The sequence below is a fragment of the Phyllostomus hastatus genome, unplaced genomic scaffold, assembly GCF_019186645.2.
Source record: "Phyllostomus hastatus isolate PE091 unplaced genomic scaffold, TTU_PhHast_1.1 phas_contig_86, whole genome shotgun sequence".
NCBI lineage: Eukaryota > Metazoa > Chordata > Mammalia > Chiroptera > Phyllostomidae > Phyllostomus > Phyllostomus hastatus.
In genome coordinates, this window is record NW_025333977.1 from 39,372,123 (window position 1) to 39,388,652 (window position 16,530).

The window sequence follows — 16,530 nt, forward strand, 5'->3', positions numbered from 1 at the left end:
GGAAATGCCTCCAAGAGGTCTGACTGTGAGGAAGAGAAATACCCCGTGGCCAAAAGAGTAAGCTGATGCAAAAAAAAAAAAAAAAAAAAATTCTGGTTCATGTTCATAGTTCTGAAGTTAATAAGAAAAGGCCTAAGTCTCTAGTGATTTTTTTTCTTTTGGTTTTGATTTTTTATCACAGATTTCCTTATTAGAGATCACATATGTTATAATTAATACAGCATGTTACAATTTCTATTCTGTAAGGGCATTTCTGTGGGTGCACATTAATATAAATACCCTTTCAGCATCTAAATTCAAAGTCTCATTTAAAGAGTATAAACTTCAAGTTATGAGGTGAGTAAGTTCTGGGGATCTGACCTACAGCATGAATTATATTTGAAAATACTGTATTATATACTTGAACATTGACAAAAAAGAAATAAGTGGTAATATGTGACATGGTGGAGGTGGGTGTAAGCTAACTTATCACAAAGAATGGTAGTCACCTGACATGATGGGGGTGGCAGCTAACTCTACAGTGCTAGTCATTTTGCAGCATCAAAGCACATTACACCAACATTCTGTGCACCTCCCACTTATACAACCTCATGCCGGTTGTCTCTCAGAGCTGGGGAAAAGGTTCCAATTATTCGCTAAAGGCTGTGGGAGAATTTGTACATTGCAGAACTTTCTGTTAAGGTAAACTCAAATTAGTTGGTGAAGAAGGCAACACAAAAGTTCTCCCACATGTGAATCCCCTGAAAAACTTAACTTCACTGAAAAACTTAACTTTTCAAAAAGTACTACTCGGCATGGAAACAGGGAAAGACTTAATATCTTCAAAAGAATCCCCATTTTAAAATGTTATCATACAAATCTGCAAACACAGGTAGATGCCAAGATAAAATAAACCCAAGACTTCCCTGCACTCAGGTCTGTGGGAACAATTCCTGACCAGCGGTTTGAGTCTGGGGCCCTGGGCAGAGCACACTGAATAAAGTAGGCCCGCATCTGCGAGTCTGCCGACTCTGGAACGGCAGGCTCACTGGCTGGCCCTCCTGGTTTGTGGGAACTGGCTGTTAGAGTGGGCTCTCCATTCTCCAGTCTCACTGACAGTGAGTCACTGCACTGAAACTGTTTGCACAAGATGCCTTATGCTGCACACCTGCATCCTTCTAAGAGTCCAGAATTCGGGTAGCTACGAGGCAGAGAGAGCCTGTGTGACCAGTCCCACAGTGAAATCCTCCCAGAGTCTCCAACAAACTCCTCCAGGCAGAAACAAGGCAACCTGTTTCTGCATTTTCCTCCACTGGAGAAAGGAACCGGCTGGGTGTGGTCCCTCATAGGGTAGTGAACGCACCAGGAGCCTGCAGGCAGATTTCTACAGACTCTGCCTTTCTTCCCCCTCCCCACCCCCATTGATCCTATCATGTAACCTTTCCCTGTGATTCATTTTAGCGGTAAGTAAAACTATACCCTGAATCCTGTGGGTCTTCACAGTAGATCACAGAATGTGTGGGTAGTTTTGAGTGTCCCGGAAACAGGCACTTAAACACACATGCACACTCAGAGGAAAATTAAGCATATAATAAATTCACATGTGTACAGTGGCTCAGCACCAGAGCACAACATGCCACATGTACCTACATACAATATGCCAAGTGCATTTACTAACCATTCCTCCCTTAGCAGGAGGGGAACAGCAGTCTCTGAGGCTTTCATATCATTGACAAATTTATTCACCTCATCTAAAATCAGTCCACAATCACAGTTAAAAAGCCTATTTTTAAATATATTTTTAGATTTTATTTCTTTTTAGAGAAGAGGGAAGGGAAGGAGAAAGAGAGAGAAACATGAATGTGTGGTTGCCTCTCATGCGCCTCCTACTGGGGTCTGGACCACAACGCAGACATGTGCCCTGACTGGTACTCAAACCACCGACCCTTTGGTTTGCAGGCCAGCGATCAATCCACTGAACTACAGCATCCAGGGCTTTAAAAGCTTTTTTTATTTTGCTGTACAGTTACCTTAATTTTCTTAGTTAATCTTCACAAAACTCCTGAAAGGAAGGTATTATAGATGAGGAAATGGAGGAGCAGAAGCAGGAAACCAATGCTTTCATAAAGGTAATGTTACTTCACACTCACAGGTGTGATGGAGTTTGATTCAGCCCCAGATCTTCACATCCGAGGCCCCTGCCTCCTTCCCAGATGCCAGCAGTCCCCACAAAGGTGATGTGCAGGCACTTCCACCAGCAAAGAAGTCGCATGACCACCCCCCACCCCAGGGAAATGAGAAAAAATAAAGACATAACATAAAAGAGTTGCCACATATTTTTAATTGCAGTCTACCTTTTTAGGGTTACAATACCTATCTTGTTAGAAGCTTATAGAAATAACAGGTGGTGGCTGTTTCCAGATATAATTTTGTGTGTGTTTGTAGCATCTTCATATAAAAAATAAAAAGAGGCAATTATATTATATTTGAAAACTTGCTCCAAGTAGATTTTAGAATATTTTCAGTTAATCAAAAATTTTGGAATATTTTCCCTTTGTTATTAAACATTTAACAAATTAATTTCTTTGGCAATATTCTGGATTCTGCTCCCCCTTCTACTACTGACCACTAAGTAGTACAAGACAGGCCACTGTCTCTCTTTGGGCACCAATTTCCTTTTTAACAAAGGGGCTCACTTAGATGAAGCCTGAGAGATCTTCCACCTCTAAAGGTCTATGATTCTGTAATTCCTGGGTTGTTTGCTACTTGTTTCCTGGCCCTGTAGTACCTACAATAAGCCAGCAGGTGGCAGAAAAGTATTACTTTATCAGAGTGCGAGAAGAGTGGGTGATAAGCCACCCAGAGCATATGGAAGGTTATGTTCTGTTGCAATCACCTTCTTTAAGCAAGAAGCATTCACGTGTTAGCTGCCTGCCGTATGCTGTGTTGGGAAGGACTGCTACATACACAGAGAAAAGGGTCTCTGTTTGTTTTTAATTTAAAAACGGAGTTTGTGATGATAAATTTATAGTAGAAAAATGATTGTAAATTCACAGAAGCAAAAGCTGAAAAAGGCTGTAGTGATTATGTACTTTTCTAAAAGATAACCCTAATATGCCTATAAAGAACTACCTCATGCCCAGTGCCTCACTGTTGGGTAATGGCAGAGTTCAAACTTGAAAGCAGCTCCTTGACCCGCCAGGCCAATATCTTGGACTTAAAACAGCAGAGCTTTCTCAGAAAATTCATTTAAACTGGAACTGTGAAGGAGTTCACAGTGCTCTGTGCCTGTGGCCTGCTGAACTTCTGGTTCACTGGGACACCACGTGTAAATGGCCCACCCCGCTCCTGACATACAGATTCAAACAGCTCATACGTATGTGTATAAGATTTATAAAGTACATATTAGATTTATTTAAAAATTGAAAAATCAGTACAGTTCTTCTATATGTTTCATATAACTTATATGAAACATATAACTATGTTTCATATAACTTCCCCCAACAGTAACAACTTAGACATCCAAAGTACAATGAACAAAACCAGCAAATTAATATTTATACCATACTTTTCAGTTTTACCAGGTTTCCCACTAAGGTCCTTTTTCTATTCCGGAATCCTATTTAGGTCCCCAGTTGTATGTCACTGTTACTTCTCAGCCTCCTCCAGTCTGAAGCCGGTCCTCCATCTTTCCTGGTCTCTCATGGCTTTTACACTTTGGAGAAACAATGACCAGTCACTTTGCAGACTGTCTCACAATGCAGGCTTATCCGATCTCTTCAAGTGATTAGACTGAGCTTGTGCATTTGCGGGGACGGAAGCCGCAGACGCCACCGCGCGCCCATCTCAGCACATTTCCGGAGGAGTGGACCCGCCGGTGTGTCTCCTTCCCAGAGACACGAACTCTGACCACGTAGTTAAGGTGGTATCTGCCGGGTTTCTCTGCTGGAAAGAACAGGTACCGCGGGGGAAAGACTTTGAAACTATACACATACCCTGTTTCTCCATCAGGCGTGTTAGCTGCTGTCTCTGTTTCTGAGGGGTTGGTCTAAGAGCAATTTTTCCGTTTCCCTCTGCACTTATTAATTGAATTCTGTAAGGAGGAGCCATCCTTCCCCTCATTTACTTATTTATTTGATCATTTATTTATGTCACTATGAACTCATGGATATTTATTTTATCCTATGGATTAAAATGTATTATCATTTTTTATTTTCTTGCTCAAATTGCTCCTGTATTGGCCCTTAAAAAGCCCCTTCAGGTTGACCCCTGGTTTTTGTTGGCGGTGTTGCTGTTTGTTTGCTGACAAGCCCTCACTCATTTTTTAGCTTTTTCCTAGTTTCTGGTTTCACAAAAGGTTCCAAGCTCCTCTGGTGTTTGGCCTGCCCCAGCCCTGGGACCAAACCCTTCTCCAGGGTAGCTTGGCCCCTTGTGTGGCCGAGTGCTGTTTAGAAACTGAACTCTGTGTGAGCTCAGGGTGCTCACTGCTGCTGGCATGCCTTTGTCTCTAGAACCTGTCAGTCCACAGGCCTAGGAAATATGTGTGCATTTACGAGCGCATGTATATTTACACACCTGTATTTCCTTGTCTACCTGCATGCATATTAAGTACTATGAGTTCCTGCTGACACCTGTAGATCCAATCGAACACCACGGGATGACGTCAGCCTCATGTCTTCATCTGTCACTCTTTCTCTGAGGAGGAAGACCTGCTCTCCGAAGACAACTGACCGCACAGCCTCCACGATCACCAGCTCAGCTGAGACAAAGGCGTGTGCGTGTTTGACAAACTCTGTTCAATCATGGAGGATTGAAACCAGGCTAAGTGAAATTAAGTAGTTACATGTCTTATGACTCAAAACTCCATCCGTTCAATATACCAGGCCTACAGAGGAATGTGAATAATAACGGCCTCGCAGTGCTGGTTGGAGGTGTCAGGCCTGAAGACAACCTGGCATCCTTTACTGGGAAAGTGGAAGCAGAACGGGCAACGGATGCAAAACGTGGGCTACTGTGCAACACACAAGACATGCAGACAACATGGACAGACAGACCTCCAGCACAGCGTTGAATGAAAAGCCAGAAGAAAATAAATAACAGCCCTGGCTGGCATAGCTCAGTGGATTGAGTGCAGGCTGCAAACCAAAGCGTCGCAGGTTCGATTCCCAGTCAGGGTACATGCCTGGGTTGCAGGCCATGACCCCCAGCAACCGCACATTGATGTTTCTCTCTCTCTTTCTCCCTCCCATCCCTCTCTAAAAATAAATAAATAAAATCTTTAAAAAAAGAAAAGAAAAGAAATAACAATGTCCTTTATGTACATTAAAAACACATAGCTACATAAAACACCACATATGTTGAAAAGACGTGTGTGTGTATTTGGCATGTATCAGATCCCGCACATTATGGCAGGAAGGAGAACAGGAGTGGAAACTGTGTATAAAGGGGAAAAGTATTTTAGGATAAAATAAAATGAGTGATGATGCATTTTCACTGAACCGAGATGATAACGTGTGATGAACTGGAAGAGTATAGTTAATTCTGATTTCCTCACTGGAGGTAAACCTAAAACTAGGCAATGTACAATAAATCAATGAAATAATAAAAAGAATGATAATAAAATTAATTTGAAAATAAAGTTTTTAGTTGTATTAAATTTATTGTCATTCAAAGCCTCAAGAAGTTCAAGGGTAAGAAAGATTTTTTTTAAGTCAGTGTTGAAAACCTTTGAACTAGCATGTGAGAGTTGTACAAATCACAATGCTTTGAAAATCCAACACTTGATCTATTAAATATAGCGTTAGGATGATGGAGTTTGATACCGATCGTGGACACACACAGACCAGAGCTCAACTGCTGTTTCTCTAGGCTCCAAAAGGTCGGTTTCCTCCCACAACAGGAAACAAACCTCCACCCCACCCCACCCCCCACGTGTTCCGTCTACTGCAGCCATGGAGCCCTTCTCTCCCTCTCTGTCTTTTGGGCACGTGAAGCCCGTCTGCGCCTTTGCTGCAGCCCACCCTTCCGCCAGACCGCTCTTCCTCCCTGTGTTCACTGGGCAGTTTCCCGTCAGGCATGGCCCTTCACACGTGCTCATTGCCACGATGCAGGCGCCTGGGGCGGTGCCAGGCAAGGACTGGCTGCCCCGAAAAGGCCTTGCTCGGTCTGCAGGCGTGTGCTCCGCGGGGGAGGCATCACTCGGGCGCAGGCTTCATCCTGGGACAGAGCTCGCCCTGAGACCCCGCCTCTACTCCCGCCTTCGGGAGCCAGGCACGCGACAAGTACATTGGACACCCAGAGCAGACTTTACAAATTTCCCTCCATATGTCACAAAATTATTTTAGTAGTAGTAACAGAAAGAAATGCAAATGGCAAAAAGCTACTCTATTGATCCCTATGTACCATCGGGCCAGGAACAATATCAAAATGATACAATAAAAAAATAACATAATTATACTCATGTAATTCTTAGAAGAAAAATGTATACCATATTTGGCATTCTGATTCACTATTTTAAACTTTGGACACAAAACCTCTCCAGGTGGTCACAGAATTAAAGCAACTCTAGTTTTTATTCATCTTTACAAGCCCTGTCGAATCTGCTCTCTAAATCCAGGAATGTGCAGGCACACCCTGCCCCCAAAGCCAGGCACTCTGTTGGGAGCCATTACTCACTTAAAATGGACTTAGGTAGCTCTGAGCGTACATGTATCTACCGGCTGCCTGTATCACTGAGAGGTCTCCAGACTAGTGCCCATGTAGAATTCAGTGTTTTAAAGGCTAAGAAATTTTTAAATGTGCTAATCTGAAGCTTATATATAGTCTCAAAACTCAACAGTGAGCAACTGCAGCAGACTTTGTAACAGTAGCGTGTTATCTGTGACACTGTTTCGAATCGCCTGCAAAGGCTGATGATAAAAGGCATATGGATGCCATTCGGCTTTATCAGCGTTTTCAGATGTCCCAGCACGATGCTGCATTGTTGCCTGTGCTGGGAAGCACTGCCCACCGCCCCCTCCTGCTACCCCGTCCTATGGGCTCCACCAGTCAGAGTGAAACAGACTGCTCCCTTTGATGACAGCTTCCCTTTCCCGTGGAACCTGGGCACCATTCTGTGCCATTCTGTGCTGTGACTTGGCTTTTGCTCCCTCTGATTTCTACCATCTCCTAGTGTCCAAAGATGCTCAAAAGCCCACAGCTCAAGGACCTCCAAAATAAAACTTCAAATCTCCCAGAAATTCCCCAAAGCCCAATAACCTAAATTGCTAAAGAACATGCAGCTACTCCGAAAAGAAGAAAGAGGAGCAGGAGGGGAAGAAGGATGAACACTCTCCTTCCTCCAGGAAGGAAGAGGGTCTCATTCCTCCAGCTCTCCTGCTCTCTCGTCTGTTGGGCCCCTCGGTCCTGTTTCCTCACCTCCTTCCAAGACATGTTTCTGATTCCTACCAAGGGGATTTAAAAACAAAGAGAAAAAAGTCAACGTCTCCCTCATTCTCAGTTTGGAGTTGCTATTCCCATTCCTTGGTGCTCCTGCTGCATAAATTCAGTTTCTGCCTGAATAATCCCTATCCGGTGTTCACAGCTCTGCTCAAGCACCCCTGTCCTGGGCAGTGTCTCCCAGTCTCTGCCTGCCTGCTCACATCAAGCTCCAGAGAGTTATTTTTCCTTTAATGCTATTTCTGTACTTGAAAAAAGCATCTATTATCTACATGTTTTTCACTCTACTTACTGTGACTGCTTTGGGTCCATGAGTTTATTCCTTTTTAAATCGGACTCTTAGTGCATGTTCAGTAAATGGGTAAACATTTGTTTGAACAGAAGAAACGGAGGACACAGGGAACCTTTTTGCACCAACTGAAAGTTAGCATTAAAGAGAAATTTTCAGCCCTGGCTGGTGTGGCTCAGTGGACTGAGTGCCAGCCCGTGAACCAAAGTGTCTCTGGTTCAATTCCCAGTCTAGGGCATGTGCCAGGGTTGCAGGCCAGGCTCCCAAAAAGGGGTGCACAAGAGGCAACCACGCATTGATGTTTCTCTCCCTCTCTTTCTCTCTCCCTTCCCCTCTCTAAAGATAAATAATATCTTTTAAAAGAGACAGACAGGGAGAAATTTTGGGCCACACCTCACCCTGTAAACAGCAAAGGTTTGACTCAGCCTTAGAAATGCCTGAGACTGACTGATGAATGCTTTTACTGATTCATTCCCATGCCGATTCCAACAGGTTTTCTAGACCGGCTGCCATTACTCGAAATCCTTTGTCATGAGTAGCTGAGTAAAGCAGGGGGACTGAAGACACAGCAGTCATCGAGGCCTGCACACGTGGGTGATGAATCCAGGAAACTGACTGCGGAAGTGACACTAGGTAGGCTGACCACAATCTGTCCAACCTCCATCCACTCTAAAGCAAAGGGATGGCAATTATTAGTTATTTACCAACGTGTCATTATTTCAGGTGCACACCAGTGAGTACGAGTGAAAACAACACTGCTTTGCGCAGGGAAGTGATTTGTGCTACGGTCCTCAGTCGTCTGCTCCCTCTCCATTATAACAGGACCCCACAGCTCTGCCCACGGCCCCGTGACTTGCCCTGCAGTCTGTGGGACAGGACCGCATTCCTGCCTCACGGATTAGGGGCTTGGCCACTTGACATGAACGGCCCCCAGAATGGTAGGCAGATGTTTGCCGTACTGAGTTAAGCAGAGTTCAACATAAAGTGTGGTGTGGCCCAAGCTCTCTCGCTCTTGCCTTCCACCAGGACAGCATCGTGTCTCAGACGGGCTGGCTCTTCCAGCGGTTTCCAGCGTGAAAGGGCACAAGGAGCTGTGCTGACTCCAGGCTCAGGATGTGCAGCGTGTGTGGGACGGAGGTGTGAATTAAACACCAACCACCGTGAGCCACTGAGGTCTGTGGTGGGTTGTTACCCAGCCCATGGGAGCAAACCCAGCTAATACAGAGGGTAAATTATTTTAAAACTTATGTTTTTAAGGGGAGAGAACACATCATATTTATCTTTTCATAATCTGGCACGTGAAAAGTGCCCGATAAACACTTTTGAGTGAGTATAAGTACAATAAGGTAAAACAGGCTTTGTTTATGGAGAATTGAAAACTTTAAAAATGAGTTTCCCTTTGTGCATTGGACATCTGTTGTTTTGGTCAGTTCGGAATCTCTTTCTCCATTTCCAATAGCAACATCCGCCCGCTCAGGGGCAAGTGATTAAGCTTCCAATGACAGGACACTGGTCTCCTAAGACACAGTACGAGGCACATGCCCCAGATCTGGCCAATCACACACTCCCTTTTTTCTGTCACAGTGACTAACTGGACAGGAATATGACTCAAGATGATACCCTTTTCTTGTATTTGCATTTACTGAAATGGGTGAAGAAAACTACCCACTGCTGCATCAGTCTGCAGCCACGCCCAAACAGCACTGGAGGGGGACAGGGTTGGGGGGGGACAAAACAATGCCAACCGAGGGAGACCGGTAGAAGTGGCAGAGTGTTCTGAGGGCTGGAGTCCTTTGCCGAGTCTCTGACGTCCCACATCTAACTTCATCCACGCAGTTCTTTCTCGTGTGAGCAATCCTGGTGTCTTGCTAAAACCCCCTCTTTACTTAAATTCAAATCGAGATTCTGCATCTATAACTAAAGAAACACTATTGAATTAATGAACTTGAATTAACGTAGCTTTCAACCATTGGCTTTATAAACAAAAATAGAGCAAAACATTAAGCAGATCCAAATCCAAGTCCTTGGCTTGTAAAACATAGTGCTCCTGGAGCCTGCCACCCACAGTCCCTAAACCAGTGTCTGCTCCCGCTCACAGTCAGGGAGGACCCGAGACAGGCTTTCCCTGAGCTGCAACCTGCACCTGGAGAAGACGCCTTCCCCTTCATCTTTCATTGGAATGATCAGGCCACAGAAGGCTGAGAAGCTAAACGAAGCCCCTACAAAAGATGCAACTTGTGTAGATGCCAATGACCTTATGCTGCAAGCAATAGGGAGCCACTGTATGACTCCTGAAGGGAGGGGGAACGGGATTGACTGGGGTCACACATACGCAAGTGTCCAATAAAGGCTTTTGAATTACTGAGGCTGGTGTAAGACTGGATCCAAAAAGAAACATATTTCTGTTTCTTTTTTTGCACTCAATCTGAAAAGGTTTTACTTTCAGAAGCACTAATTACAGGAAGGAGAGCAAGATGTAGAGAAACTACGAGGAGAATATAGGAACCCTGGGCTAACACCAGCAGAGCTGTACTAGCTTGAAGGGACATGAAGAAACAGGGATTGCTCAAACCCAGGAGACAGCGTTGTGCAAAGCAGCCTGCCCAGAAACAAGCAGTGACATTCTGTCGTGGCTACCCAGAGATGGCTTCATAGAAAAGGAAGTAGAGGAATAAATACCCTGATTTCACTCTCTCTGCCTTCTGCCTCCTGGCAAGGCTCCCCGCTGGGCAAATCCAATAGGCAGCCATTGTATACAGGAGCCCCTGGAAGAATTCACACAGGGTAGCCTCCCAGGCAGAAAGCAGAAATAGGAGAGTGCAGAGGAGATCTGGAAACACAAGCAGAATCTATCTGGCTCAAAGTTTTCCAACTAACAAAGACAATTCTATTGCAGTTTAGAGACAATTTTTAGTTATCTGTATTAACAGAGATGAAGAGCAAACAGAAACAATGACAGAAGAGCTGAAATTGTTACCAGTGCACAGGATAATTTATAGCCAATGATTATGTAACATAATCATATTTATTTTTAAACATTCAACTCAATTACATTGTATTTCAAGTCTCTACAAGTATGACAGCTACTCAGAGGGAGGGTAGGGGCAGACAAAGGGGAAGAGTCAAGACTGGTGTAGCAGTATGTGCAAGATAATTTGATGTAGTGTGAAAAATTAGCTAAGAATTATTAATAGTAGACAACTGAGCATGGATAATTAAAAATTAACTTCACTTGAAGCCACATATTGATGTTAATAGTTTTATATGCCATCTGATCAATTATCTTTCAAGTTCATGACAAAATAGAAAGATCCCACAAACACATTTTGGTGCATCCTAATCAAGAGCTAGGTGATTGTACTTTATATCATTTAAGTAGATACTTTATTCAATTCCTGATCATTGCTTTTGCACGTGGATATCCATGGGTTACACTTTTATGCCCCTGGCTTGGCTCTGCAAAGAATTGATGAGATTAAAATAGCCTCAGTAGGCCTGAGACCTAGTCCCATGTTGGCCCTCTGATCCTGGGCAAGTCTTTTGGCCGTTTTAACCAGCCTCCTTGCTCTGTCTGACCTCTCACGGAAAGTATGCACTGAGTGCTCACTGCTCACTGAGTCCAAGCACCGCGCCTGTCTCCCCCACTCACCACAACAGTCCAAGACGCGGGCACCGCTGTTATCTCCGTGAGAAACCTGTCTTGTTGATGGAGGTTGAGTAATTTACGTATAGCCTTGCAGCCAGTGCTGCCAAGATGTGAACCCAAACCTCGACTTCACTCCAAACTACACACTCTCACATTATGTCCCCCTATCCCATAATAGTCTTTCAGTGTCAAATGAAAAAAAAATCGTATCTGGTTTGGTCCCCTGTCTGGGCACATATGAGAGGCAACTGATCAGTGTTTCTCTCCCTCTCTTCCTCCCTCCCTTCCCCAATCTCTTTAAAATCAATAAACATGATCCTGAGATCAGGTGAGGATAAAAAAAGTTAAAGTTCTGTGCAAAGGTAAAATATTATATAAATGCACAGGTTTTGTTTTATGAATCCTGACATTCATCACCACCTCCTAAGGAAAACTTTTCAAATTCAATGCACCTGTCATATACCTATATATCTTTATTGTATATTAATGATTTTGTGTTTTCCTGTGTTGAGGCAACATTTTCAAATACTAGGTTGTGTGACAGCATACTTAAAGTAATTGAAAACTGAACGCTGACTGAAAGGAAAGAAAAGTTTAGAAAACTAAGGAATCCATAAGCTTTCCCTTAATACCACAGTGTTTATTAGCTGCTCTTCAGAATAAAGCCGCTGTTTCAGGAGGAGTGCTGACGTGAATGCACTCCGGAGAGGCATGGTCGCATGTCCCGGGAAGCCTGCAACAGTTCTGCGGCATTGTCTTGATGATGTGCTGTGTATCTTTATTCTGACTACCCATTCTTCTCCTCAGAACCTGCTCAGCCCACTTTCCTGTCAAACAGACACAATGAAACAGAATAAAGCCCTCGCTGTGTGCACTGATCAAAAGACAGAAGCCTAAAAGAGGCGCACCGCGTGAAAGGCGCCATCAGACACCCAGGTGCCCGCCTCTGAAGTCCAGTTCCGCTCTCCTTCCACTTCCTCTCCACTGGATACAGGCCATGCATTCTCTTTTGAAGAGGCAATATGTCTGAGCCTTTCCCCCTTCTCCTTAAAATAACGGGAATTATTTTTATAAATAAATATAGGAAATGCTCCCACTTCCAAGTCTCTTTCAAGGCCACAGGAGACTCTGTCACCCCTTCAGCCAGCAGCAGTGGCTATCTCAAGAGACAGACCAGTAGGATGGGTCCCTGCACAGAGTGGGTGCCCACCTGGACAAGGATGCAGTCTCCACCTGGGCCAGACATCACTGGAACATGCCATCCCGTAAAGCCGCATGCAGTCAGTAACGCAGGCTTTGTCAACATCTGCGATCAGTTGTCCAACTGTGAAAACCCTGGGAGACTTTAAGCATTATATAGTTTCTTCCTCACTAAAAAAAACTGACACTTTTTTTAAATCTATAAACTTTAAAAGTTTATAGACTCAATAAACCAAATATCTTTAATAATAAACCCAAACAAATACAAACACATTCTTTGTTCCTCAATGTTGGGTGCAAGATGGGGAGACTGACAGAATCAGTCTAGTGATCGGGTCTATCTGGTCTGGCTAAACAAAAGCATGTTTTATGTTCTCATACTAATGCTGCCTGATTCACTCAGTCCATTTTAATTGAGTGTGTCCCGCATATCTAGTTCTGGGCATTGAAATCTTTGTCATATTCCCCGTTCCCCAGAATATTAATGTGCATAACACTTATAAAAGCAGCAAGATGGGTTAGGCTAAAGAATAAAAATTGTGGGTTGTCAGGACCCTAAAGACTGTAGCACATAAGATACGGAATTTGTTATCAGTGGAGGATTGTGAAAGAGTGTGTACCACAGCTAGGAGCCGGCCTGGGTTTCAAAGACGGAATTTGGATCAGGAACAAGAGGGAAGAAGGCTTTTCCAGATTGTCATGCAGAAGGTATAAAGATCATTTCCAAGAGGACATCGGTACTCTGGTACTGATGGGGGTGAGGATGAAGATTGGGAATCACATAATCCAATGACAACTCATTGGAAGTAACCACAATGCTAAATGTTGATGATGATAAAGGCAGAATAAAGAGAAAAGAAATAACCATGAAACTTTGCAAAGAAACCTCATCATTCTTCTCACCCTTTCCCATTAAGTCCATTCTTTCTCCCACAAAACTAGGACTATTGGACCCTAACATTCCAGGTGGTATAATCACTTCAACTCTCAACATTAAATTCCATCCATTTTTTCTAGATACAAGTACAGTACTGAATGTCAGCATGAAAACCCAGGACTAATTTTCTGCAATGTCGCTCATTGCAGAAAAGACATAGGATTGCTGTGCTTGCCAGTGGGAAAAGAGTCTGCTGATGAATAGAGAAGGTGGTCCCATCTTCTAAGGGGATTCTGAAGCAAATGGTGCTAAGTACAGACACAACAGAAGGGCAAGGTATTTCGCAAATAAAGATGCTAATTGAGTGGAGTAATTACTAAGTGCAGAACATGGGTATCTCACAATGGGGGAACATTAAGAGATCTCCTTTAACTCTCCCTAAACTTAACCAACATAAAAAGTTCCCGTCCAAAGTCCCAATCGTTAGTAATACGGGACGCAGCAAAGTCACAGAGAGTCTTAGGCCATTTACGTACTCTGCCTTCAGAAAGATAGCTCAGTACATTTTGATACTTAGAAGGGAAACCAAATCATCTTAACTGCATTATCTTTTGACACTTTCAATTGCTACTGATTGATCAAAGTGTTTTCTTTGTCAACATGTTGTGCTAACACAGATTAATTACTCCCATATCCACTTAAAAGTAATCAGAGGAGATCGCATTATAACTGGTTAGATGTAATCATGGAAGCAAGGAAGAGAATGGTAGGGTTTAATGCTTCATGCACTTAATTTATATTTCTGACAAAAACATGCTGAAGTTAACCTCCCTCCAACGGAGGTAACTATAATTCTGACAGATGAAAGTTTCCACTCCCTGCGTGTCCAGCTCAGAATACTGTATATAATAGACATTTTACTTCAAAGGCTTCTAGGGTTTGCTGATTAATGACTTCATCAGGAGTCCCCAGAATAAATTTCATGTAAAGGTATGTTGACACAAATTTTTTAAAACCTCTTTGAATTTTGTAAAAAGCATAAATGGCTTGAATGGGTGAAAAATATCATTTATCCTGATATTTACAAGATACTAGTTTTCCTTTTCAGTAACCACTGAAGAGCAGACCCTTCGTTTTGATAGGTTTTGATGCAGACACTGGCCTGCTGTGTCCACAGCATCATGGATGAGACATGAGACATTCACACGGACTACCAAATCCTGTGGAGGAAAAGGGACGGCACAGCTACCCTCTCAAGGGGAGGGCGCCCCGGTCATTCCTTCAAAGGGTTTTTATTGGCTTTTAATTTGCCCAGGAATACAGGTAAAGTTCATTAAGCATTGTCAGGCAGTAAGGATCAAACAATAGATAACATACAAAGAACTCTGAGGGCCTATCCTGAGTCAGGGTCTGTTAGCTAACAGGCCACAAAACTCTGGGAAGCAAACTCATTTCCTGCTCAAACCTTTATCATTTAATTAAGAGCATTCTTAGTGAAGCAGGTTTCACAGGAGTTTATGTATTCTTTCTCAGACCTGATCACCCAGGGTACCCGCCCTTTCTAGCACAGGCTGCACTGCCCTCTGTCATTGTTTTAGGATTAAGTCAGGCAGTGGAAGTAAGGCAGCCAAGAGATAGGCAGAATGAGAACTCAGGCTTTGTCAAAGCCGAGGGGCGAGGGTCCATCACCACCTTTCTCCACAGCCTCCCAAGTCCTTCCCTGGGGCCTCCATGTGATCATACCTGTCTTAGGTCGTTCTCCCCTTGAGGAATCTTACCCCTCATTGGCGAACTGATCTAGCACTGGGGGCCAGTTATGGATGAAGTAAAGGAGCAGAAGCAGCGCTCCTGCCAGGGAGATAAGCTTTGTTTCCTTAGAGGCTTAAGGTTCGAAGGTCACTCACAGCCTTAGTCATGGGGGGTTATAGCTCCTGAAACCAGGCAGGGTGGTTCCCAACAGGTTTTACCACTACCCCCCAGCTCTAGGGGTAAATCTTAATTAATCCTTATCAGTCCAGGTAATGCTACTCACCACATTTGTTTAAGGTAAATTAAGTCTATAACCGTTAACGAATGACAATTCTCCATCCAGGGAGATTTTTACATGTTTTACTTGGTGGCACCAAACTGTTCCCACCTGGGTGTGCTCCCAGTTTGCATCAGGCAGCAGCCTGCCTGTGGCCACAGGCGGCACCAGCCTAAGAGTGATGCCAACAGCGTTGTCGGCAGCTGAGCGAAAGAGGAGAAACCAAGTTTTTGAAGAGAAAGTTACACCACGGAACCCTGAAGTCTGACTGACCCTTGGATTTTTTCGGTAAAACAAGCCAGATGATCTCTTTGGTGTCTAAACCACACAGTCGTATTTGCCATAAACTCAAGTCAGACACATTCTCACCACCACACCATGGGTTTTGTTCCATTTCTCCCAGAGTCGACACTTAGAGACCAGGAGAACGATTCCTAGAGCATGCTGAGCACATTTTTATTTGCCCACATATGAAGAGCCAGAGAGGCCATCTGAAGAAGGTAGGATGATTTTAGGCGTTGCCACTAATGGGTTCTTCTGGGCCCAGGTGCTTAAGACTTCGTCATTATCACATACCAACCTCATCACTGCAGAGAATGGTGAGGATGCTGCACCTACAAAGGAGTTCCCTGTAGTTTCCTACAAGGGAGTTCCCATAAGACTATCAGCTGATTTCTCAAAAGAAACTTTGCAGGCAAGAAGGGGCTAGAAAGAAGTATTCAACGTGATGAAAAGCAAGGACCTACAACCAAGATTACTCTACCCATCAAAGCCATCATTTAGAATCAAAGGACAGATAAAGTGCTTCCAAGACAAGGTAAAGCTAAAGGAGTTCATCGTCACCAAGCTATTATGGTATGAAATGCTAAAGGGACTTATTTAAGAAAAAGAAGATCAAAACTATAAACATTAAAATGGCAATAAATTCACAACTATCAACAATTGAGACAAACAACCAACCAACCAAACAAACAAACAAACGAAGCAAACCAGCAGAACAAAAAAAAAAATCATAGATATGGAGATCATTAGGAGGGTTAGGGTTAAGTTGGGAAGGGTGAGCAAGAGAATGGAGC

At 43.7% G+C, this 16,530-nt stretch overlaps 1 protein-coding gene across 4 annotated transcripts in view; it reads right to left on the minus strand.

Annotated features, from left to right (window-relative positions):
* The window catches only part of FGF12 (fibroblast growth factor 12), a 503,977-nt gene that overhangs the window by 306,094 nt on the left and 181,353 nt on the right, over positions 1 to 16,530 (minus strand). The window lies entirely within an intron of this gene.